We start from the raw sequence: 27,100 nt of genomic DNA, 5'->3' as shown, positions 1-27,100 counted from the left end.
TGAGCCAAGATTGCAAAACTGCCTAACTGCCTCAGTAATTATGGACCTTATAGTCCTTACAAACACTGTTTCACTAACTTCAGTAAACATTTTGCATACATATGTCACACCGTGAACTCAGCGGTGCACGAGCCACTGCAGTGGTTCAGACTGTTATCACACACAAACAATCAATGCAGGAGAAGTACCGCGTGCACGTGGTAGATGCGGTCATTTACACAGTGCTTCATGCAGGTGTGATAACGAGACTGTTTGACTGCTGCAGGAGAAGATTGTTGATTTATGTATCTGTGCATTTTCAGATTTTTGTGTTCCAGCTGTTGTATGTTTGTTTTTTCTTACAGGTGCAGCAGTTGGTGATTGTGCATTTCTATTTGGACTCTATTCTTTTATTACATCTTGCACTACAACCCCCATGCACCAATGCCGTGCACCGGGTGTGGTAGGCCTTTGTGTTGCTCAGTGAACGGAGTTGATTCAGCACAGTCCTCCAAGCTATGTGCAGTAAATGTACTATCGTCAAGTACTGATTATTATCCACTTTTTATACTTTTTCTATTTTTTTGCCTTTTTGTGTCATTTCAGATATTGTGTCAGTCACTGTTCCCTCTGAGCACTTGAGCAATCGTGCACTGCTAACACAGTCTCCGCGCACTGTAAATCAGCGAAATAAAATAACTACATGTATTTACTTTTATTCCAATTCAGGCTTGATTTTTTTTGTGCGCAGCGCAGATTTTCTGTGTGGGGAGACCGTGTCAGCAGTGCGCGACTGCTCACGCGCATAGCTTTATTACTTCTGCTGGATTACTGCAATTCATTATTATTAGGATGTCCTAAAAACTCGGGTTCATTATGACATCTATAAAGAGAAACTTCACAATTATAATTTACAACTGAGGAGTGCAAGGAGGTCCTACTTCTCTGACATCATCACCAAAAACAGCCATAATGCTCGGGTCTTATTTTCTACAGTTGACAGGCTAACAAACCCTCCTGTGTCAGTGGCAGCTGAACTTCATTTGACCATGACCTGCAATGACTTTGCCAAATTCTTCACAGACAAAATCCAAAAGATTAAACAAGCAGTTGGTACATCAACAGCAGATCCAGAACATGTACTGTGTCCACCGAAAAACTGTTTAAACACCATGAAACAGTTTCACCCGATTAACAGCAAAGACCTGGAGGACATCTTAGGTCAACTGAACTCCTCCTCCTGCTGTTTAGATGTCCTGTTTTTCAAAAAGGTCTCAAAGACTTTAGAGTCAGACCTGTTACAGATCTTCAACTTTTCTTTAATGTCATTTGTGTTTCCAGAACCACTAAAAACTGCTGTAATTAAACCTATATGAAAAAAGGACAATCTTGACAAGATACAAATGAAGAACTACAGGCCGATCTCAAATCTCAAATCTCCCTGCTTGTTTGTTTGTTTGTGTGTATTGCTAAATTAAAGTACCTTTTTATAAAAGAGCTTATGAGGTTCTCAGTGGCAGAATATAATCTGCAATAAGACGTTATTTTTTAGCAAAGTCAAAGGAAAATAAGAAGGTACAATCTGCACAGAAATGAACATTTGTGAGATATAGAATGAATTTTGATTTTACAAACTTTTCCCTTCCTATTTTTTTCTGTTTCCATATCAAAGCTGAATGATACAGGGCTGGCGGTCCATAAAGATGACTGAGGCTCAAATTTTGTATCTCTATATGTAATCATGGGAAATGAGGGATTTGTGTCTGGTCACAACATACCATGAGAGTGAAGCGATGATCATGAGTTGTTTGTTTGGTTTTTTTACTGTTTTTGTTTTTTTTTTCATGTGGATGACTGTCATAATTACAAAACTTTCAATAAAAAAAAAAGAAAAGAAAAAGAAATGTGCAATTCACTTGTATTTTTACTTGTATTTTTATTCCTATTTATTCTATTTATCCCCTTCGTATATTTTATTTATATATGTCTCTGTATTTATGTGTGTGTGTGTGTGTGTGTGTGTGTGTGTGTGTGTGTGTGTGTGTGTGTGTAATATTCTGTAACTCTGTAACTTCTGTCAGTGCTGTGCTTTTGGAAACCGAATTTCCCAGAGGAACCCACCTGAGGGATTAATAAAGTTTTATCTTATCTTATCTAAATGCTTCAGTGTTCCTTGATGATGTAATAAAGATTTGGCGTTCCTCCTCCAACCACAAACAGGAAGCTCATGAAGCGAGCAGTGTCAGTGTTTGTACGACACTCACCAGGAGACCTCTGAGCAGGATGGCTGCAGTCGCACAGCTCTGCTTCTCCCTGCTGTTCACTCTCATCAGCAACATTCATGCAGAAGAACTCATGGTCATAATCAAGGAAGGAAGCTCTTTTGAATTCAAGCTCCTAGGTGAGGGTGACTTCTGGATAACCTCCAACATGTTGGTGGTACATTTCTCACTTTGGGAAGAGAGTCCCCACATTACATGAAGATGTGACAGGACGAGTCTTTCATTCAGCATTAAATGGTTCTTCTTCATTTACTCTCCATAAGCTGACCCACTCGGACTCTGGACTGTACCAAGATGTGTGCTGGACTCAGGGCAGCGTGACATATGAGAGAAACATCAGCCTGACTGTGTGCAGGACAGTAAGTAAGGAAACAAGTTATATTAAAACTCTTGAAGCAACAGTGGACGTACGATGTGAGGGAGCAGGTGAGAATCTGACAGTCCAATGGATCAAATATGAAAAGATGCTTGGGGACGATTTATGGACTGGAGGTTTCAGGTCGCTTTACAGCTGTGAAGGTCAAACAATGATACAACGGTACAAACTTTTGGTGTGCCCCAAATTTGGTCCTCCTGCAGTAGAGGTCTTCTCAGAGGGAGATGATGTCACTGTCAGATGTTCAGCAAAAAGTCTATTATTCATGAGGTGGATCATGAAGCCGATACAAACAAAAGGAAAGATTGTGCACTTTGATATTCATTCTGATTGGCTTATTAAACAACTTGGCAGGACAACTCTTTCTAAAGACAGACTGATATTCTCTAATGTCTCACTGAAACATGCAGGAGAGTATTGGTGTGCAAAGATAAATTCAGATGATGAGTGTGTGTCAGGACAAAAAATTTGTTCTGATCCACAGAGAGCCCTTTGGGGTTTACTCGACCTTCTACAGAGTCAGGTGGATACTGCTCAGCGGTCTGCAGGTGATGCTTTGTGTTGTTGTGGTCTGTGTGACACAGAAAACCAGGAGAGGAGAGCAGCTTTCAGCTCAGACACACACTTAGTATGCTCATCAGCATTTAGAAGAAGAAGAAATCCTTATCACCATTTATTATTATTATTATTATTATACATAAAAGTAACAACATGAAAAAAACTGGACTTCTTTAAGTTGCTTGAAGACGTTTCACCTCTCATCCGAGAAGCTTCTTCAGTTCTAAGGTCAAATGGTGGGGAGTCCCAGATTTAAGCCTAGTGGGAGATGGCTAGTGGACCCCACAGAGGGACAAAAGGACCCCCTGATGATCCTCTAATGGCGTTCTTAAAGTCAGCAAAGAGGCACAGAAAAGAAGACCAGACACCAGCGAGGGAGGATAAGAAGGACAAACGCAACAACATTGTCATCCCCTATGTAGCCGGTGTATCAGAGAAACTCAGGAGAGTTTTCTCCAAGCATGACATCCTGGTTCCCCATCCCATTTCAGACCCAGCAACACGCTCAGACAAAAACTGGTTCACCCGAAAGACAAAACTCCAAAACACAGACTTAACAATGTGGTGTTTGCTGTACAGTGCAGCGAGGAATGCCCAGACCTCTACATTGGAGAGACCAAACAGCCACTTCACAAGCGCATGGCACAACACAGAAGAGCCACCTCCACAGGACAAGACTCAGCAGTCCATCTGCATCTTAAGGATAAAGGTCACTCTTTGAGGATGCCAATGTTCACATTTTGGACAGAGAGGACAGATGGTTTGAAAGAGGAGTGAAAGAAGCCATCTATGTCCACTGTGAGCGACCATCTTTGAACAGAGGCGGTGGTTTACGACACCAACTCTCTGCCATCTATAATCCAGTTTTGAGATCCCTTCCCAGACGCCTTAACGCCCACTCACATCCTGGGCCATCTGACCTCAGGAATTCGCATGATAAGGTGGGGCCAGGTTTCACAATGAGCTCACCCGAAACTCTGGCTGATTGGGACCCACACCCAGTTTCACACCTTGGCTCATGTGATTAGAGGATCATCAGGGGGTCCTTTTGTCCCTCTGTGGGGGGAAACTCCCACTAGGTTTATATCTGGGACTCTCCACCATTTGACCTTAGAACTGAAGAAGCTTCTCGAATGAGAGGTGAAACGTCTTCAAGCAACTTAAAGAAGTCCAGACGCTTTTCTTTGCAAGCTCCTTTGACTACGATGACCTGGATGACTGAGAACCTTCACAGACAACGTGAAAACAAAAATATTATTGTAGAAATGAATATATAATATCATAATATTTAGACTTTAGAAACTTTATTGTCATTGTCACGAGAACAACGAAATGAAGAATGGTCCCCGATCATTGCATCATCCCTAGCAATATCAAAATATAAATAAAACAATAAAATTCAATAAATAAAATAGATAGAATACTTAAAATACTAATAAGATGTAACAGTAAAACATTCACATACATTCCCACACACATGCTTCAGACCGTGCATAGATTAACACAAGAGTGGCGTGATGGACATTTTTTTGTAGTATTCAGATGTGTTATTGCAGTTGGATAACAGCTGTGTTTGAGTCTATTAGTCCTTGCTCTGATTGCCCTGTACCGTCTGCCTGAGGGCAACAGTTCGAACAGGGAGTGGCCAGGATGTGAGGTGTCTTTTATGATGTTTTGGGCCTTTTTAAAACAGTGGGCGTTGTGTAGAACTTCCAGTGTGGGGAGAGGGCAGCCAGTGATCTTTTGGGCGGTGTTAATGATCCCTTGGAGTGCTTTCCTCTGAGCCCCTGTGCAGCTAGTGTACCAGATGCATATGCAGTAAGTTAGAACACTCTCAATGGTGGCTCTGTAGAAGGACACCAGCAGTCTCTGTGTGATGTTATTCCTCCTGAGAATTCTCAGGAAGTACAGTCTCTGTTGGGCCTTTTTCAGCAGCTCGGAGGTGTTCACACTCCAGGAAAGGTTCTCCTCTATATTGACTCCCAGGAAGCGGAAGCTTGCCACCCTTTCTACACAGTCCCCATTTATGAATAGTGGTTGGATCTCTGCCTTTTTCCTTCTGAAGTCTATTATGAGTTCTTTGGTTTTTGAAGTGTTGAGGAGGAGGTTATTGGCCTTACACCATGACGTCAGCTGCTCCACCTCGTCTCTGTACGTAGACTCGTCTCCCTTGGAAATGAGCCCCACCACTGTGGTGTCATCTGCAAATTTCACAAAGATGTTGCTGTGGTGGCGAGGAGTGCAGTCGTGTGTGTAGAGAGAGTAGAGCAGTGGACTGAGCACACAGCCCTGGGGTGAGCCAGTGCTGAGACTCAGGGCTGAGGATGTGTGATATGGACTTTACTGCTTTGATTGTGTTTTTATATTCTCCATTTTTGTTAGGAATCATTTCTGAAATAAAATAATATCAAAATATAATTTAACAGAAGATGAGAAAATGCTGTTCCATATTTCACTGCAACGGGCCTTCATTCATGATAACCATTAACACAGTAAATAAAGTGACACAGATCATGCAAATGTTCATTCTAACTGTATTTTCCTATTCATGCCAAAACCTGCTGTCATATTTGGAGTTTTAACAGTTTCTAAGCTCACTGTTGAACTCTGAAGATCACACTGCTGGAATAAAAACTGCTTCTTGTTGAGTTGTTGCTTTGCATGAAAAACACACATTTATATAAAGTCAAGTGTGTTTAAGGCTCGATATAATCAGTTTGCAGTAATAATGCCCTTTGCTTAATTCCAAACAAGAAAAATGAGGAGGCTGAAGAAAAATCAACATGCTGTTTATATCACAAATAACTCTTTGGGTAGAAATTGCTGAGCAAAGGGTCTGAGAATTAGGACTCAGGTGCAGATTCATCAAGAGGAGCGTGGCGTTATTACAAACTGTTCCACCCTATAAACACTAAATGCATGTGAACAGGTGACCGGCACAATGAGCTGAAGAGCACAAAACATTATTTACCTTCAGATCACGAGCCGTCGCAGTCGGACATTTTTGAAAAGCAATAAATTGTGTGCCAAAGACTTCTTATTCACATTTATTTGACACATATAAGTGTAACTACAAACTCACAGGCTAAGCCATAAATTTAGCTGCAAAAATATTCCTGTTCACAACTTTCAGTTACAAAACTGACACTGTGCCTCTTCAGTAAATCCAGCAGCTTTTTAACATTAAACACTTTTTGCTGCAGATGTTAGTAAATTTGACCCAAAGTGTAACTTTTCTTTAAATTTCCGGTGTTTGTACTGAACGGATATTTTTCACACATGCGTCTCATTTAAATGACCTGCATGAAACAACAAGGTTAGCTCATGTTCTGGTGAAGTAAGATGGGCTTTTTTTTGTCCATCTTTTGTCTGGATCTAGCACATGCTGAGACTTGGCCCCTGTGGGAAAGGGGGGGTGACAAGCGGTTCTTGGGTGCCTGGGGCCCTGGGACCTCATTCTTACTTCTTGTACCAGGGTGGCTGGCCTTTAGCGGCATCGTGGGGACCCTATCTGGGGCCTCCTTCCTTCTCCTTCTGGGATGCATGCGCCGATGTCACTGTTTTGTGCGCTCTCAGGTCTTCAGTACTCTTCGGGACTACGGATGGTCCGGTGGTCCTGGTTCCATCTCTCTCTCCCTGTGGCTTCTGGGCAACGATTTCAAGTACATTTCATGTCAAAGACACACTCTCTTCCTCTCCCTCTCAGGCTACAAAAGGATTGTGGGTTTATGTATCTGTGCATTTTCTAATTTTTGTGTTCCAGGTGTTGTATCTTTAATTTTTCTTACAGGTGCAGTAACTGGTAGTGACACATTCTGCATGTGTATTTGTACTCTATCCTTTTAATATATTTTCTCGCCCTCCTTTTTTCCCCTCCTGCCTCAGACACTGAAACTGAAATAACACAAGTGGAAATTAAGAAATAAAGATAAAAGATTCACATGAACAAGAGGAGCCTACAGAGATCTTATACAGCTGTTCTTGGATGAACTCGAACTGGCAACCTTCCGATTACAAGACAAACTGCCAACTCTTGAGCGACGATCACCCCCTAACTTTCAAATATGAATGTTATTGTATTTCACTGGTAGTCTAAGTCTAAAAAACAAACAAACTAATATGTAGTTGTGTTTTTCTCGACGTTATTGTGTTTTACTTGCACTTTTCAGTTGTGGTTGCTGACGATAAATAATATTGATTTGAATAATTAATGATTTTAGTACGAGATACTGATGAGTATAGATAACTATTTCTCAAATATTTTGATTCAATTTTAAACTAAAATGTAAAGTACATGCAAAGGTATTCTGTGAACCACATACTGAATTTTTTGTCTGATATAAATGTAAATAAATACCTTATTTTAACACAAACGTTAAAATTTGAGAAATTTATTTCAACTTACCAAACTCAAATAATTACTAAAAGGATATTCATAGATTTTATCAGGCTCATCTAGCTTATATTTATAGTGATATTTACCAAGCCTCTGAATTACTTTTTAGAGTGTATATGGAATATGGCTGAAGTAAACTAAAGCCTAAAATACTTAGTAATTTGTTTAATAGTAATTTAACATTACATAATTCACATATAAAACTATGAGTTGTAATTTTAAATAATTTAAAAGCATGTAGAATAGCATATGCAGGCAAGTATATTTCTCCTTTTTTTTATTATCAAAAAGCAAAGACAGAAAGGAAAAAAAAAGAAACAGGGTAGGGTTCGGTGGTTGAATCATCCGTCCCCACTAATGCCAAAACCAAATCTACGCCATTGTACTAGGTGACTGCTACAGAAGCTCCAGGAAAACATAGAATGGGCAAGAATGGAGTTTAAGCCAAGTAAATCTCGCAGCATCTCCATCATTAAAGGAAAACTGACAGCCGAGCAACTCTATATCAGTGGAGAACAAATTCCAACAGTCTTAGAGAAGCCAATAAAGAGCCTGCGACGGTGCTACAATGCAGACCTCAAGGATACGTGGCAACTAGAACTAAGGCAGAACCTGGCTGATGACCTAAGGCGGATTAACAACACTGCACTCCCAGGGAAACTGAAGCTATTATTACCCAGACTAATGTAATGGTAAATGTTCTGTATTTGTATAACGCTTTATAGTCCTAAGGACCCCAAAACACTTTACACTATACACAATAATCCACCCATTCACACACTGGTGATGGCAAGCTACATGTAGCCACACTGACAGAGGCGAGTCTGCTGGACACTGGCGCCACCAGTAGGCAACCGGTAAAGTCTCTTGCCCAAGGACACAACGACCGAGACTGTCAGAGCCGGGGCTCGAACCGGCAACCTTCCGATTACAAAACGAACGCCCAACTCTTGAGCCACGATCGCCTTTGACAATGTACAAGATCTCACTCAATCTTGCCAATCGACTAGAGAGGCTATTGAGCTCCTACGTTAAGAAGTGGCTCAAACTTCCCAAATGCCTCAGCAGTGTCGGACTCTATAGCGATGGGATACTGCCATTGCCCATCCCTAGTCTGGTAGAGGAGTTTAAATGTGCAAAAGTGAGGCTCACGTACTCCCAGGGCCCAATAGTGAGAGGCACTGCTCCCACCCTAACAAAGGGGAGGAAGTGGACAGCCACATCTATGCTAACGTTGGGATCCTCGAAAGAGTGACCTTTGTCTTTTAGATGCAGATGAAAACAAGATAAAAAATACAGTCATGACATACATATGTGCAGCATAATATGCATTTATATACCACCCTGCTACTACATAGCATATGTCTAATTGTCTAATTAATGTCTAATTATGTGAACTTGTACTATCGATGCTATCCCAGACAACCTCCAAAATCGCGGGTAACTAGCTTAACAAAAGGATTAGCTTTACAGCCAAATACTGCATTGGTGGGCAACATATTGCACAAAAACAAAGTTACAACTTATACTTTAAGTACATACCAGCGATACAACCACAAACAGAAGATGCAGACAGTATTTTCTCCGACAGGACACCATAAACTGCGTGCCGATATGTTTCACTTCTTTTGCTCACTCGCTTTTCTTGTCTGAGCTGACTTCCTGTTCAATAAAGTTTTTTCTAAATAAAGCCGTTTCTGAAGTGCATTACTTGGAGCAACCACAGAGGGCGCTGTAAACACATAATGAATAACAACTGACTGAGAATGATATTTTGGTGATACAACATTTCACAACTTTTAGTGATAACAGAACAGCTGGTAAGTTATTGCAGTGCCAGCTGTTTAATTCACAGTAAGCTTATGCAGTAGGATGATCTGATTTCCTCGTGTTGGTGTTGTTCCCAGACCATCATGAAAATGTTGTTCCAGGTTCAACATTGCAAGTGACCAATCACATTGTTGTGACGTTATTCTTTTGCGCGCCAAGCCATTCGTGCATTTATGAAATTCCAATGTTGCAAGGACAATATCAATTCTGCTTACTGTTTATTAAAGGGTTACGGTTAGGGTTAGGGTCAGGGTCCGTTGATCGGCGGACAGAGGCGGTTTCACGCAGCTTTAGTACAGTTTTTTGTTTTACGCCGTTTTTTCCCGACGTCGCAAAAGTATGACGTCACAACATTCTGATTGGTCACTTGCAATGTTGATCCTGGAACAACATTTAGTATGATGATCTGGGAACAACACCAACACGAGGAAATCAGATCAACCTATGCAGTAACCACGCTAACTACGGCTGGATCGACGCAGGTCAGACTTTGGGAAATACTCCTCATGTCTCTGAAACTAAAAAGTGGTCGTTCATCAGCTGTGTAGAGAGTTTTCCAGCAGGGTATTGCAAACGGAAACGTGTTGATGATGAAAATAGCGGGTCTGCCTTTACAGTCTTTAAGTTTCCCGGATGAGTATCAGTAACAAAGTCACAGACACAACTTTATTTAACTTTCTCATGTTGGTAAAAACGAATCTGCAGCTGAGAGAATAACAAACTCAAACTGTCGGAGCTGGTTTGATTTTTGGATTATAAATCAGCAGGACGTTTTCACTCAGTCTTTATTTACAGCATGTTTTAAAGCGTTTAAAATGGGGGAATGATGGGGGAATATGTTTTAAATGAACAGCAGTTGTAAAGCCTGCAGTGCGAAAATCACTGAATGAAGAGCAAACAGTGGCACAGCAACATGTGTGAATTAATTTGGTGATTTATTAAATGTATAAATGTTTTTATACTTGATTTTAATCTGCTGCTGAGTCTTTTACACTGATGGAAATGCCAATATCACAGAACATGCAGGAACACCTGTTCAACCAATCACATTCCACTTTGATCTGCGACAAACTGAAGCATTCACCTCTTTTACAACAGTGTTGTGTTTGACTGCTATATTGTTATTTTCTTTATACTGTAGATTTTCATGTCTCTGGAATAGTTGGCAGTAATAAGGATTATTGTCTGTAAAAGAATATCGACATGTGAATTCGATTAGTTTGATGCTGCCAACACTTTCATGTAACTGCGCTGCTGGTTTAAATCAACTAACGGAAAGATATCCTGGATATGCTGACTTTGCTCCGTGGTGTACAGGACTCTGAGACAGCATCTGGACTGCCTGTTTAGCCTCATGATTAATGTCCACAATGAAAATATTAGTCGAACATCGTGAAGTCTGTATAGGTTTCACAGTGTCGAACAAGCCTGGTACAGTTAAACCTGAGAGTTACTATATGGCGGGAACACCAATATTATCTCTTTTAAAAAAGTGTATACACAGGTCACACTGATTATTGGACAGAAAACACAAAGATCAGGTGTTAATCTGATTTATTTAATCTCTCTCCTCCTTTTTAATATTAGTTATAATTCAGAAATGGCGACTGAAACGAGTAGATATAACCCTAGTAAATGAAGCCGGTGTACAGCCAGCTGGGGTTATGACAGTTGTGTACTGGGTCTATCACACGCTTTGCTGTGAGACAGACATCCTGGAAATCCACAAAATCAGCACTTCTTCAAAGAGGCTCTATCTTAACAAACCGCTACATCCTCGGCTAAAAAAATATTAAAAGTTTATTTGGTGACACACAAACAGAGTACTTCAAATCACAGTTCAGTTATTTTCTGCATGTTCATAGTTGTTGTTGTTGAGAAACGCCCACTGAAGGAATGGCCACCAGCCCAAAGCAATGGTTTTGACTCAAACAGCGTTAACCCCGCCCCCTGAGTTTGATGGGTGATGCTGACAGATAAAAATAAATCAAGAACACAGCTGCAGGGTCAGGAGTGCCAAAATGAATAAAAAAAAAATACATAATTAAATAATGAATTAAATGTTTTGTATAATTAATTAAAAATGGAAAATGAAATTAATGGGCATCTATTAATTACTGCCACATTTAATTAATTATTTATGGTGTATTAATTAATTAATTTTGTCACTCCTGACCCTCCATACTCTTGATCCCTGCATCCCTTCATCAGCACATTGGGGGCATTTAGCCCTAAGAACTAATACTTAGTAAAGCAAAATACACCAAACTTATAATTTAGTAAAGGGGGAGGAGCTACGGAGAATGAGCCTTATCAGTGTGGAGTCCATGCAGTTCTGGCTGGGAAACCCCACACATGTACTATCGGTGTCCCACTGATGCCCCACTACAACAGTGACATGTGGAACCTTAGTATTACAAAAATTCCATCTGAATAATAAAAAAATTAAATATATACAATGCACATTTGAGAAAGTTCACTATGACTCACTCAGTACATTATAGCTCAGTAAGGAGCTTGGAAAGAAAAACATCTGGCATCAGGAAATCTAGATGTTTTTCTTCTCTACAAAGGTGTATTAAAAAAAGAACAGCAAATTATAATATTACAGCGGATGTGTGACCTTAAAGGTTTCTGGCTGAAAAAAAGGTCATTGATCAAACTGATTCTTGCTCGCTGAGTGCAAAAAAACATTTTAATCAGATTCTCTGGAGGAAAATTTGAAAACATTTCCTCCTAACTTCTCAGTATTCACTTATCAGCATTCAGTCAAATGTTCATTTACGGGTGTAGTTAAAAAAATGCTAATAACTGACTTTCCACAGCAGTTGTTTGGTCGGACACAGTGAGAGATGTAATCTGTTACTCTTCATGTGAGAAAGAAGGTGTCTCTGAGATGTACTAATAGTGTGTTAGTTCCAAATAGTAAATTAGTGAATGTATTTCATGGCAGTTTGATTATTCTTGGACAAACAGTGCAGTCTTCCTCAAAGCATCACTGTGAATATAATCATATAATGTTAAAAATATAATAACAGTCTTTTTATTATTGGTCAATGAAATAAATAAATCCTCTTTATTATCAGAGTGAAAACACTTCCACAAACGAACGTCAACTTATGACTCCATAAATATTCAGCCATTCAAAGGTGACTGACCTACTTCAACAGCCAAAATCACATATTTCTGGAAGGTCCACTCACTGGTTATTCAGCATGCCAGGCTGCAGTTACACCATGCAGACAAAAGAGCACTCGGAGCAAGTTAAAGGAAAGTTTATTCAAAAGTAGAAGTCTGGGAATGGAGACAGAGGAGTTCACTTAAATCTGTCACTATGAAACGGAAGCAATCAAATCTGCCTAAATCTGACACTCAAAGGTAAACTGGATACCTGGCTGACCATCGCGTTCACGACCAGGTGAGGACGGATCAAAGATCAGGAGTCGATTTCAGGCTTGGGCTTGCTTTCATCATATTAGTCCAATCCAACTTTATTTATAGAGTACGTTAAAACCAACATGGTTGAATAAAGTGCTTTCCATCACAAAAACTGAGATAATAGTAAAAAAAACATAAACAGACAAAGAAAGTTAAATAACAATAAAATAAATACATAAATGAAAAAAAGATTTCAAAATTAAATCCTTAAATATATTAAATATTAAAACTAGTGCTGTCAGTGTTAATCTCATTAAAATGACGTTAACGCCACGCGGCAAATCTCCGTTAGTGAATTAACGCAGATCGTGTGGTTGTTTGCTGACAACAGAAAAAAAACATCAAAGGAGAAAAGTTGCATCTAAGAACACGTTTTTTTCTTACTGATGCTCATTAGTGAAACACAAAGACATTAGACAAAAATGAAACTTTAGACCCTCTCTTCCCCCAACAGAAGTCAAAGGGATCTTCCAGGAATAGTGACACTATTTTCTGGAGAAGTGATTGGTCAGTACGTCGTGATTTCATACCTGCTGATCTCTAATCTGGAACCTAACCGGCACCAGCAGAGTAAAAGACACTTAACAGCTAAATTGAATCAAGCATAAAAACATTTTAGGCATCAAGACAAGTCATATTATCTGTGAATTTCCCTTTTTGTGATTGGTCAGATGCTGCCAACACCTCCCTTTCCTTGTGAAGGTGCATGAGAAACCCTGAATTAACTTTGCTAACCAGCGGTTATCCTGATCACGACTGTTAGTGTAAGTGAATCCAGATGATGGAAAGAAAACCTGGGCATGCTGAAATCACTTCGTAGTATGTGCCCCAGGGTTCAAAGGCCATCCAGTCGCACCATAACAAGAACATGGGAACACTAATGTTGTTTCTCCTTTTACAGTCATAATCTGCATTCATGAATGTTAAAAATGATTTTATTAGAAATATATTTTGAAACAGAAGAGGTATTTCAGTTAAGATAACACAGAACCACTTCAGTGACAGTGGACGAGATCTTTCCACTGCTGTGCAGTCCAGATGTACAGCTCACAGACTGATGGCAACCTCTCAGAAAACACGAGTTACAGTAGTAGTGATAAACAGTGAGACAAAGATCCTCTGCTGAAGCAGAAAAGGTTTAATATATTTCCTATGTAACCTGCAGGGGTGATTCTCAAGTCTGTTGGAGCCCAGGCAAAAAGGGACAAGGACACCTGACAGCCCAGTGTGCCCAGCAGAGCTGACATGAGGGCTGTTTCAACTGAATCACACACTCTGCTTGCCAGAGGTGAGTGAGTGGAGTCATGTGGGGTCCCTTTAGGGACGTCAGGTCCAGCGTACTGCCACTGCAGATTCTGCACATTATCGCTGCTGTAGACTCAAATTGTGCTAACAGTGCATTGTGGGTTGTGTTGTATCCGAATCTGCTGGCAGGCATCTTTTTCTCAATCCTGCCAAACTCCGCCCCTTTCATGTAAGCGTGCAGGGAAGACCCTGTGTTAGAGAACTGATAACAAACTCTGTGTGACAGTTTATCCTGATTACAAACGTTAGGGTACGTGAATCCAGATGATGGAAAGATAGCCCGGGTCTGTTGATGAGTCTCCACTTAAACACTGACGTTGTTTGTGTTTCCTGGAGTCCCGTCAGTCCTGTAAACCAGCGTCCCCAACCTTTTTTGTGCCACGGACCTACAATATTCTCAAGGACCGGCCTTTAAGGTGTCGAGGATAAATACAACAAAATAAAACCAGTACCGCTGCCAAAACAAGAAGAGTTATTCAAAACACATGGGAAAAGACCCAGGGAAACAGAGTTAATGATTAAAAAAGATTTTAAAAATAATGCTAAAACCCCTGAAGAGCATCAGTTTCACACCCAAACCTCAACTCTCGCGGCTTGGTACCAAACGACCGGTGCCGGTCCGTGGCCCGGGGGTTGGGGACCGCTGCTGTGAATAAAAGGAATCTGTTTGAAGGCTGTGCAGAGCAGCGGGACCACACATTGTCACGTAACGTTTTTCATCATATTAATATTTATTTGTAAAATAGTAAATTTTAGTTTTAATGTTCAGTAAATAAAATTACATTATTGAATACTACGTGCTACGCAATAATAGTAATAATAGTACTTCTAATAGTCGTAATAGCAGTTGTTGTTGTTGTCATCATGCTGTTAATATTGTGACTTTTTACATTCAGTTTTTGATTAAAACATTTTAATTAATTAAAATAAAATATTAAATTTTTTTTAACTCTACCACCAAAAACCGAATACTAAAAACTAATAATAAATGATGATAACATGTATTGATTATGTTGCTCTTTGTTTGCTTTCTCTTCTGTTTTTTTTCTCCATACAGGTGATCCAGGTGTTTTGTTTGTTTTTCTTTTTGTTCCTTCCCCCCTTTCTCATCATCTCTTCTCCCCTCTGTTTTTCTTTCTCTCCCTCTTTCTTTCATTCTTTCCTTCTCCCTGTCCTTTCCCCCAGTCATGTCTGTCCCGTCTGTAACAACTGATAATAAAATAAAATAAATACACAATTATAATAAAGGTCAATCAAATGGACCAACATGGCATCTTTCTTGGCCTTCAAACAACAATTCTGGGCCCTATTTCAGGAAGCCGGTTTAGAAAAGTCAGAGTGAAAAACGATACTCAGGGTTGAGTAACCCCGAACTGTCCAACTCGGAATATTCGGTTTCAGAAAGGCTGATAACAAGTAGTTCAATCAACGCAGAGTTGCATTAACCCCAAGTCAAGCGCGCGCACGAGGATACATAAAGCCCTGATCAGTGGAGCACAGATTACGCGAGTCACCATGGAGACGGAGGGAAAGAAGGTGCGGTCGACGTATTTCACAGCGCTTGAGGCCGAAACCCTGATGGCAGCATATGCCGACAGCATGCACATCTTGCAGAAAAAAAATAACACAGCCGCAGCTGCAAAAGAAAGGGAGCATGCATGGCAAAACATAGCCGACAGAGTCAATGCGTGAGTGTCAATTTAAACATTGATCTAGGGATTTCCACCCATTTAACACGTTATCTTAGTATATGTTATTTCATTTTTTATGTCATACAGCGCAGGTGCAACCCAACAGGCCCCAAACGTTCCTGGCAGCAAGTAAAAATGAAATATAAAAACATAGTCCAAACAGGTGAGGTGTAATTATAGTATGAGCCACAGTGCTTGGTCTGTTTGTCCCATGTAAACCAATTGCAGTTACAGACTACATTAATTTACCTCCTGTAAGCACTTATTGAAATTACCTGAGCACATTACAAGTACACATTTGCCTACTCTGTATGCTCAAATGTGTGCCGTCACAACCAACAGAAAAAAAGCGGAGGCCCGAAAAACAGGTGGGGGTCCTCCACCACCACCACTCACAGAGGCTGAGCAGTTGGCCCTCAGCCAAAACAGTGGGCGCCCTGTGGCCGAAGGCATCTCTGCGGGGACATCCTCTGAGTCAATAACCCCGCAAGACACAAGTGCCTACATAGGGGGTAAATTCTAAATAATACATGATGTGCATACATCCTTTCTTCACAGTCACCTTGACCAAAATGAACTATGTCGTAGTGAAGTTATTGTCCTACTGTCAGAGATTTACAGTTATCAAACAGTTAGGTGAATAAACGACACTGAGACACTTGGAGACTGTTAACGTGCTGCACGGGTGAGGGCTCAGGGAGAGACCCACTCACACCGAGCTGCAGGTAGTTCGTCTTTATTTATAGCATAGCAGTGTCCTTTAATTTTGCATACATGTGTGTGTGTGTGTGTGTGTGTGTTAATCTCTCACAGGGTGAGCTTCCTGTTTCTAGAGACAGAGCGAGTAGTACATTTTGTTCTTTCCCCATTAAGAGTAACATATGAACATATACTCTAATGCAACATAAAACTCATAAAAGCATTTCCACCTTAACACCTACTGATTTTGCCTTCCCTCAGTGTCGGTTGTCTCTGAGAGCATACTGACAATGAGGTGTATGGTGATTGGTATGTCTGGTAGTTGCCAGTTGTGCCCACATAAGTCATGAGTGACCTGTATGAACCCCATATTCTGCCAGTTGATGGTGATGGTGTACTGCATCTGGTGCAGCCCCCTGTTGAGCCAGACCAACATGCAGTTGTGAGTACTCGTAATACTCCACAGACTACATGTGTCAACAGTAGAACAGCAATGTTGTTAAATGTCTCCACCACAGGCATATGATGACGAAACAGTGACAGCTGTTACAGAGGAGGACGCAACAGAGCCACACTATGAGGTATACAGTGTACAGTGGAAAATATAACAACTGACGACAATGTGGTACTATGATAACACCATGGACTTACTATGTCCCCGGCAGAGTGATGCTGGAAATGAAGAGGAAGAGGGTCCAGCCACTCCTACAACAAACCTTTCCACAGTAGGATTTTCAGCACTGATTTACAACCAACCTAAGTAGGCATGTACTATGGATGCCAATGCTATGTCCTGTGTTGCAATAGCTCCCTGTGAAGCAGCTGTACAAGACATATCTGGTCAGGAAAATACAGAAGTGCGACATGGAAATGGTACACCTCAAGCTGCAGATCCAAAAGTCCAAGTTGGAGATTGTACTGCTGGAACAACAGTTAAGGGTGGGTGGAGTGATCAGAGATGGACGAATCATGTCAGTGTTTGTACAACATACTAATATACGCATTTATTCTTTGTGTACAGGACATACAGGGTGACCAATAAAGCCAGTTGACCACAGAATCTGTGTATTTGTCTTGTAACATGTTGGGTTGACGGGTCACAGGAAATGGTTGTGGCATATGGTGTCTCTGACTGCTCTTCCATCCTGTACGTTCGTGGGTGGGTCAGGATGTTCATCGTGTGGATCACTGCTGATGTCTGGTTCAGCTGGACAGTGTTCACCTCTAATCGTGGCAATGTTGTGAAGAATCACACATGCCACAATAATGTCACATGCCCTTTCTGGGGTGACCCTGAGTCTTTGAAGGCACTGGAACCGGGCCTTGAGCATTCCGATAGTCATTTCAACTCTGGCCCGTGTCCTGCAATGGGCCAGATTATAACGCTGCTGTGGGCCCGGTTCAGGGTCAGGGTAAGGGGTGAGCAAATAGGGTAGACATGGGTACCCCCTATCACCAAGCAGGTGGCCAGTGAACTCTCCTAGGACAGAAGAATACATGTCAGTGCAAACGTCCCTGTGGCAATTGGTCTCTGTATATTTCACAGTAACTTTGACCCACCATGTCCAAATTTGGTGCTCAGTGTACATTCCCAGAAGATTCGTGAGTCATGGACAGAGCCTGGCCACTTGGCTTCCACATTTGTGATGATGTTGGCAGCATCACATATGATCTACACAGTGCAGAGAACACAAATTAGCATCCATTACTATGATGCCATCACTTGTTAGTGTGAAATGCTACAGGGAACTATGTACCTGCACATTAATGCTGTGGAAAGACTTCCTGTTCACATAGTCTCCTTCATTTACTGAGGGTGCAATGATTGGAATGTGAGTGCCATCTGTACAGCCAATCACGCCTGGGAACCCTGGAAATTAATGTACCATTTAAGTAGTAGTCCAAGTATCACCACATCATGAATTAAGTTTTGTTCATCCTGATACCTGCAATTTTGTGGCATCCCTCTTTGATAAATCTTGTGGGTCTGTGACCGGGGAACACCACAGACGAGTGCAGGAGACGTTTCAGTGCAACTGTAACATTCCTGACTGCCCGACAGACGGTAGCCTTGGAAACGTGCTCAGCGTCACCAATATTATACAGAAAGCTCCCGTTTGCAAAAAAACGGAGTGCAGTACAAAGAATATGTAATGAACTGAGAGCATGTCCGCGATGTGTCACATGCGTAATATATGGCCTGAGGATGTTATCCAAATAAATTATAGATTGTGTTGAGAAACGGTAACGTTCGCACAGAAAATCATCAGGTAATGATAAAATGTCCAAACGCGCTCTAATCACTCTCTCCCGGCGGAGAGCTCTGCGGAGAATTTGGGCTTCAACATCTACTGGCTCTTCGAGGTAGGGGCACGCCATGTCTGACACTTCCTACAGTCAGGTTTCTGACAAAGAGGCGGGGAAAGTCAGGGTTAGTTGAAGTAAACCTGCTGGGGAGCAGGTTAGCTTCACGGAGTGTGTCGTCATAGTAACTCACTCAGGATTAATCTGAACTCGCTTTGTGAAACCGAAAACCCAGAGTTTTCGTTAACTCAGGGTATACTTACTCAGAGTTTGCACTAAACCGGCTTCCTGAAATAGGGCTCTGATGACTAAAGATCCAAATGGGACAGGCAAAAAAAAAAAAAAATGATGATAACCATGTGCAGCTTCTCTCGTCTTCCATTTTTCCCTGATATGTTTCAGACACGTGTTAAAGTGTGTTGGCTGCATATTAAGTTCAAAATGCTGATGAATGCTGATGAGCTCTGATCCAGTTGACTGATATACTCTTCTCTACATCCTGCACTGAAATATGAGGATTGTTTGTTTATTAAAATTAAAAATCATCGTGCAGTCATTGACAGAAGAGCATCAACATTCAGCCTGTTAAATTAGATTTAGATATTTTTATTTCAGAAATGATTCCTAACAAAAATGGAGAATATAAAAACACAATCAAAGCAGTAAAGTCCATATTATGACGTGTTTGCTGTATCAGACAATCATGTTTATTCACAACAATGAAAACAATATAGTGCAGATAAACATGGTGCTGTAATGAATCTGCTCTTAAACACAATAACAAAATACATTTTCCAAGAGAGATGATAATGATTCACATCAGAGTGAAGAACGAATACATTTACAACTGGTTTCTAACATTTCTTATAGATCGAACTGATCACTGATAGAAACAGAAGAATATTCAAAATGATACTCTGAGAGATACATGAATGAGATATGGATAAACATCAAATCACATAAAACAAAAAAGCACAAAATCACTATGACTGAAATAAAATATGAGCAGAAATATAGAAGAATTAAGTCAAAAGATAGAAAAAGGCAAAATGTTTAAAATATGAAATCACATAAGAGACTGAACCGTCCACTCAGGTCACAGATTCATATCTACAATAATAATTTTGTTTGTTTTTATTTTGATTTCATCACTTCTATGTATTATTATTATTATTATTATTGTTATTATTATTATAAGCATATTAAGTGTGTGTCTGAGCTGAAAGCTGCTCTCCTCTCCTGGTTTTCTGTGTCACACAGACCACAACAACACAAAGCATCACCTGCAGACCGCTGAGCAGTATCCACCTGACTCTGTAGAAGGTCGAGTAAACCCCAAAGGGCTCTCTGTGGATCAGAACAAATTTTTCTGCTGACACACACTCATTCAGTAACTTTGAATGTGTACACACATACTCTCCTGCATCTTCCAGTGAGACATTAGAGATTATCAGGCTGTCACGGGAACAAGTGATTCTATTGTCACTGCAGAACTCATCGTCGTACACAATTTTGCCTTCTGTTTGGATCAACTTAATGAACATAAAGTCCGAAGTACTATTTTCCCAATCATCAGAGCATCTCATAGTGACTTCATCTCCCTCTGAGAAAACCTTTACTGCAGGTGGACCAAATTTAGGGCACACGAAAAGCCAGTACGAATGTATTACTTTTTCACCTTCACAGTAGTAGATACCTGAATCATTTAACGTTAATGATGGAAGTACCAGTGAGAAGTTTCGACCAATTTCTTGATCAGCATCGTAGGAAATTTCCTTCATCCAAACTGGGGGCTGGTCATGAATGGGGTCCATGAAGGGACACTCCAGCACAGCTGTGTCTCCCTCTGAAGCATAACGTAGCTTTGTTTCTCTGATCAAACGTACAGAGTAAGTGCTCACACACTGCTGTTGGTTCATCAACAGGCAGATGTAAAACGTTGGTTGTGTGTTGACATGAAGAAGTGATGCGTTTGTCACCTGCAGGAAACTTTCTTGGACTTTATTCACCTTCAAAATTGTTCTGTCTTCGAAACTACTCAGCCCGGCTTGTTGCCACTCCCCGTAATGTCTGATCCAACGCACCGTCAGATTCTCACCTGCTCCTTTACATTGTACATCTACAGTAGAATCAGAAGCTATGATATATTCTTTCCCCCTTTACTGTCTTGCACACAGTCAGGCTGATGTTTCTCTCATATGTCACGCTGCCCTGAGTCCAGCACACATCTTGGTACAGTCCAGAGTCTGAGTGGGTCAGGTTGTTGAGAGTAAATGAAGGAGAACCATGAAATGTCTCAGGAAATGAGAGTCGTCCTGTCAGGTCTTCATGTACTGTGAAGTTTCTGTTCCAGGGGTCAGAGATGTTCCACAGGACCAGAGTATCTTCACCAACACGTCTGGAGGTGATGCAGGAGCTGTTTTGATCTGGGAGCTTGAACTGTAAAGAGTCTCCTTCTTTTCTTATGGTGATAAATTCTTCTGCATGAATGTTGCTGATGAGAGTGAACAGCAGGGAGAAGCAGAGCTGTGCGACTGCAGCCATCCTGCTCAGAGGTCTCGTGGTGAGTGTCGTACAAGCACTGACTCTGCTCGCTTCATGAGCTTCCTGTTTGTGGTTGGAGGAGGAACGCCACTTCTTTATCACATCATCAAGGAACACTTTGAAGCATTTAGCTCGATATCACGCCGTATATCTGCTTTCACTCTTCACAGGCCAAAGTGTGGACACGTTTTTTTTATACTTCATTGCATGGGTCCAGGGGTATCAAACATGTGGTCTGGAGCACAGAACCGGCCAGTCACAGTGTCCAATCTGAACAGTTACAAGTGAGATAATGTCAGCTTTACCACACAGCCATGAATATTTCTAAAAATGTAAAAGTCCTTTCTAAACTATTTAAAACTTTTTGAATAGTTTTTTAATTTCAAAAACAACTAAAAGAATGTTGTTTCCTATGTGATCCTTCATAAAACATCACATATTTTCCAACATAATTCAGGGTTTGGTTTGGTCTAAGTAAGCAGAGAAGTCCAGGCATCCAGTTTCCATGCAGATGTTTACATAACGCTCATCATCTGATGATGAAACTTACTTTGTACCCAAGCAGCCCAACCAGAAATTGAAAGTGTACATGCATCAAGGGACGGAGCGCATCCCGTCAATAGGTCCAAAGTGCAATCGAGGCTAATCCCATGATCTTCTTATTTTCTTGTAGACCGAAGTTGAAAATCTGGCAGTATTTATTTTTGTGATTTTTTTTTCCACTCTCAGCCGTCCTTCTCCTGTATTTGGGCCTGTTTGTTAATTTATTTCAATCATGTAAACAATATACAGGTACATTTAGCAAAGAAAATTAGAGAAAAAAATACTATACAAAATAAAGTTAATACATTTCAATATTGCTTCTGTTCTGATTCAGTTACATGTCGAAAGGGAGAGGGAAGAAGTACACACTTATTTAATCGCACCCCTTTGCCATAAGTTATCCGTCAATATTTAGTCAGCTTCCTTACTGATAAGGAAGGACGATCGTGGCTCAAGAGTTGGGAGTTCGCCTTGTAATCAGAAGGTTGCCGGTTTGAGCCCCGGCTTGGACAGTCTCGGTCGTTGTGTCCTTGGGCGAGACACTTCACCCGTTGCCTACTGGTGGTGGTCAGAGGGCCCGGTGGCGCTAGTGTCCGGCAGCCTCGCCTCTGTCAGTGCGCCCCAGGGTGGCTGTGGCTACAATGTAGCTGCCATCACCAGTGTGTGAATGGGTGGATGACTGGATATGTAAAGCGCTTTGGGGTACTTAGGGACTAGTAAAGCGCTATATAAATACAGGCCATTTACCATATAATCTGTAATAAAAATAGTGAACAGATTTCTGATGTAATATATAATATAATATTACACCATGAAATTTTCTAAATAGCGACATTCACTTAATTTCAACATTTTCCCTCCTCTTTATAGCTCAAGAAGATCATATCTCTATAACTCTTGTTGAACTGTTTTATGTTTGGATATTGCTTCAATTCCATATTCAAACTGTTCCACAGCTTCACTCCATGCACTGAAACACAAACGCTTTTTTCTGTTGCACGTACCTTCCCTGTTTTGAGTTACAAAAACCCTTAAATTATAACTTACTCCTTTAAAAAAAACATACTCTGAATATAATCTGGCAGTTCCTTACTTTTTTGCTTTGAATAGAATTTGTGCTGTTTGGAATTTCACTAGATCAGCAAATTTCAATATTTCAGACTGCAAAAATAGTGAGTTTGTATGTTCCCTATAACCTGCATTGTGGATGATTCGAACTGCTTTTTTGTTGAAGAGTAAAAAGTGAAAGTAATGTGGTTTAATAGTTGTTGCCCCAGACCTCTGCACAAAAGCTTAAGTATGGTGAAACCAGTGAACAGTAGAGAATATGAAGTGATGTCCAGTGTGATACCTGCTTTGCCTTGTTTAGTATTGCAATGCTTCGTGATACTTTGGAATGAATATATCTTACGTGAGCACTCCAGTTTTTCATCTATTATTACCCCCAGAAATTTATTTTCACTGACTCTTTCAATATCAACACCATCCATCCATCTTCATCCGCTTTATCCGAGGCCGGGTCGCGGGGGCAGCAGCCTAAGCAGAAAGGCCCAGACCTCCCTCTCCCCAGCCACCTCCTCCAGCTTATCCGGGGGAACACCAAAGCGTTCCCAGGCCAGCCGAGAGATATAATCTCTCCAGCGTGTCCTGGGTCTGCCTGCTGGGCATTCCCAGTTATGTAAAAATAGAAAACAATGATCCACGCTGCAGTTTCACACCTTGCATTTCCATCCACTGGGACAAATTGGACCCTTTGCCATCCTACTTATGGGGGATTTTAATATTATTTAAATAAACTGCCAAACGTGTTTTGAATTTGCCCTAAAATAAAGTCATTAAAAAAATTTCCACTTGGAGTTAAAGTGGACATTAAACACCACATGTATAAAGATTAATTTGCACCATGAAGCCCTGCTGTCACAAACTTGCATAGATGTAACATTGTCTCTGAAGTTAGATTTAAGAAAGAAGCGCTTGAAGTTTTTACAACAGAACGTGACGTCATCAGGTTCAAGTCAAGTCAAGTCAAGTCAACTTTATTTGTCAATTCTGCCACATGTACAGGACATACACAGAATAGAAATTGCGTTACTCTCAAACCCTAGTGATTAGAAAAATGCAAATAAAATAATTAAAAAGTAAAAATTTAAATAAATACAATACAATTTTACGTATAACAAAAAAAAGCTATGCAATATACAATATACAATGTTCAAGTAAGAAGGCATAGTGGTGCAAAATAGGCAAATAGTGCAAATGGGGATTTAGTAGTGTACGGTAAGAGATAGTGTAACAACAAAGTCTTATGAGGTCCAATGCTTAAGCAGTCCAATGCTCCACAAAGTGACTGGTGCAGGCCAGTGAGTGAGTCAGAGAGTGTGTGTGTTTGTGTGTGTGTGACAGAGTTCAGTGAGACCGTGGTGGAGAAGAGGGGAGAGGGGGGCAGAATCGGGAGGGAGTTTAGCTTCCTGACAGCCTGATGGATGAAGCTGTCCTTCAGTCTGCTGGTCCTGGCCTGGAGACTCCGCAGTCTCCTCCCTGACGGCAGCAGCTTGAAGAAGCTTTGCATTGGGTGCGTGGGATCAGCCGCTATGCAAAGGGCTTTTTTAGTGAGACGGGTGCTGTAAATGTCCTGGAGGGAGGGGAGAGAGACACCAATGATCCTCTCTGCAGCTCTCACTATGCGTTGGAGGGTTCTATGGCAGGACGCATTGCAGGCTCCAAACCACACAGTGATGCAGCTCGACAGGATGCTCTCGATGGTGCCTCTGTAGAAAGTGTACATGATAGGGGCTGGAGCTCCTGCTCTTCTTAGTTTGCGGAGAAAGAAGAGACGCTGCTGTGATTTCTTGGCCAGTGCTGTGGTGTTGTACGTCCAGGAGAGATCCTCTGTGATGTGCACACCCAAGAACTTGGTGCTGCTCACTCTCTCCACAGACGCTCCGTCAATGGTCAGAGGAGCATGTTGGGTGTGCATTCTCCTGAAGTCCACAACAATCTCCTTCGTCTTGGTGGGTTGGCTGCGGCTCATAGACTTACATTATATTAGAAAACCAGTGAACCTCAGTGGAAAACAAGATTAAAACTAACAAGTCTAAGGGGGTCACTTTGGTGCTCCCCCTGGTTACAGCAAAGAGTTTCATGTTAAGAAACCAAAGATGTACTGTCCACTTTCACTCTGTGTCTCCTAAACAGTCAGTGTTTCCTCGTTGTTTGGCTAGCTGTGAAACGGGAAAATCCACCTGTTGGCTGTAATGTTCATGCAGGTGGCAGCAGGGAAAGTGGATATTTGTTATTCAACATGCGTCTGAGCTTATATTGACATCATAGGAGGTCAATTCTGTCGTGGAAGTAGGTTTCCATCTAAGTTAATGTCAGCTGTGACAGTTCTAACAGTTGTGCTGCTTGTTGTAGATCAGAAATAAATATAAACAGCTTATATTAAGTTGTGCCCAGTAGCTCAGCAGATACTCTAAAGCTCATGATGTAATGAGGAAAAGAAAACAGGCTGATATCCAGATTGACGTTTTGGAAACTGATTTTGCTCCTGCAGCATCCTGTGTGCAATCCTGTTAGAATATGTCTGATCAGGGCGATGGTTGGATCCTGTTAAATACCCCAATTCTTTGATCTTTGGGCTGAAAGAAGAACAACACTTGGTGTTTAATGCTCAATCAACAATCTCTTTAGACCATACAACCCTTTAGGCATAAACGTCTGGATGGGAGATTTGCACAGGAGGTGGAGTTTTCCATCTACCCAGCTCCCCAAGTGTCCACTGCTGTGGTTGAGCCATACAACTCCATCCTGACCACCCACTCCGCCCTAGAGCACTCTGACTGTGCCTTCATGGTAGATAACGAGGTGACATCTGCCGTAGGAACCTCGATATCGAGCGTCCTACCTACACCAACCTGAACAGGTTGATCAGCCAGATTGTGTCCTCCATCACTGCTTCGCTCCGCTTCGATGGCGCCCTCAATGTTGATCTGACAGAGTTCCAGACCAACTTGGTGCCCTACCCTCGTATCCATTTCCCCCTGGCCACCTACGCCCCCGTCATCTCTGCAGAGAAAGCTTATCACGAGCAGTTAACTGTATCAGAAATCACAAACGCTTGCTTCGAGCCAGCCAATCAGATGGTGAAATGTGACCCTCGCCACGGCAAGTACCGGCCTGCTGCCTTTTGTACCGTGGCGATGTGGTGCCCAAAGATGTCAACGCTGCCATTGCTACCATCAAAACCAAGCGCACCATCCAGTTCTTGGACTGGTGCCCCACCGGTTTCAAGGTCGGCATCAACTACCAGCCACCCACTGTGGTTCCTGGTGGAGACCTGGCCAAGGTCCAGAGGGCTGTGTGTATGCTGAGCAACACCACCGCCATCGCTGAGGCCTGGGCATGACTTGACCACAAGTTTGACTTGATGTACGCCAAGCGTGCATTTGTTCACTGGTATGTGGGTGAGGGAATGGAGGAGGGTGAGTTTTCTGAGGCTAGAGAGGACATGGCAGCTCTAGAGAAGGATTATGAAGAGGTTGGAGTTGACTCTGTTGATGGGGAGGGAGATGAGGAAGGTGAGGAGTAGGTTCATTGCAATGAAATCATCAAAGTTATGCAAGTTCACTCAGAAGCAGTGTTACGTTCTACCAAATCTTGTTACACATTCCTGTGTATATTTTTCAACTTTAAATAAATGTGTTTGAAAATGTGTTTTAATGCTATGTGAGAGTGTAACATGGAGACATGACCACTTTGTTTTGTAGTTCTGTTCTTTCAATATCAGCACTTTCTTTTATTAAGGTGCTGCTTAATAAAGAGTACATGAGCTGTTTAATCACTGGTGTGCTTAATTTTAACCCTCCAAAATCTAGAAAAGAAAGTTAACCGCTAGGTTAATTCTGAATAAAGTAAAATAACGTAAATAAATTACAAATATAATAATTTAACATTATAATAACTAAAAGCGACATTTTTAGTGAATCTATATCTTTCTTAACCCCCCTAGTTCACAAAGCCTTTACTCTTCGGGCTCCCCTCATCCGCCGTTTTTTCCGCCAAAATTATCCACACTCACTGCCGCGCTATGCATTCTGGGATATGTTGGGCCACGAAGTCTACACCGCCACATCCTTAAAATTCAGGAAAATGAAGG

The 27,100-nt window shown here is 41.3% G+C and overlaps 1 long non-coding RNA gene and 1 pseudogene across 2 annotated transcripts in view; both read left to right on the top strand.

Annotated features, from left to right (window-relative positions):
* The window catches only part of LOC309687782, a 42,256-nt gene extending 26,728 nt beyond the window's left edge, over positions 1–15,528 (top strand). Inside the window, exons 2-3 of the long non-coding RNA XR_014270858.1 lie at positions 14,025–14,147; positions 15,222–15,528. This is a non-coding gene — a long non-coding RNA (uncharacterized lncRNA). The remainder of the gene's footprint in view (positions 1–14,024; positions 14,148–15,221) is intronic.
* A 5,818-nt stretch (positions 15,529–21,346) lies between these two features.
* LOC309686953 (tubulin alpha chain-like) lies at positions 21,347–26,782 on the top strand (annotated as a pseudogene). Its single transcript has 2 exons — positions 21,347–21,421; positions 25,636–26,782. The product of its transcript is annotated as a tubulin alpha chain-like (transcript).
* The last annotated feature ends 318 nt before the right edge of the window (positions 26,783–27,100 follow it).

The sequence above is a fragment of the Aulonocara stuartgranti genome (genome assembly GCF_965226115.1).
Source record: "Aulonocara stuartgranti genome assembly, chromosome: 14".
In the NCBI taxonomy this organism is placed as follows: Eukaryota; Metazoa; Chordata; class Actinopteri; order Cichliformes; family Cichlidae; genus Aulonocara; species Aulonocara stuartgranti.
The sequence above is the reverse complement of the archived record's forward strand: the minus strand, read 5'-3'. Positions and strand labels throughout refer to the sequence as shown.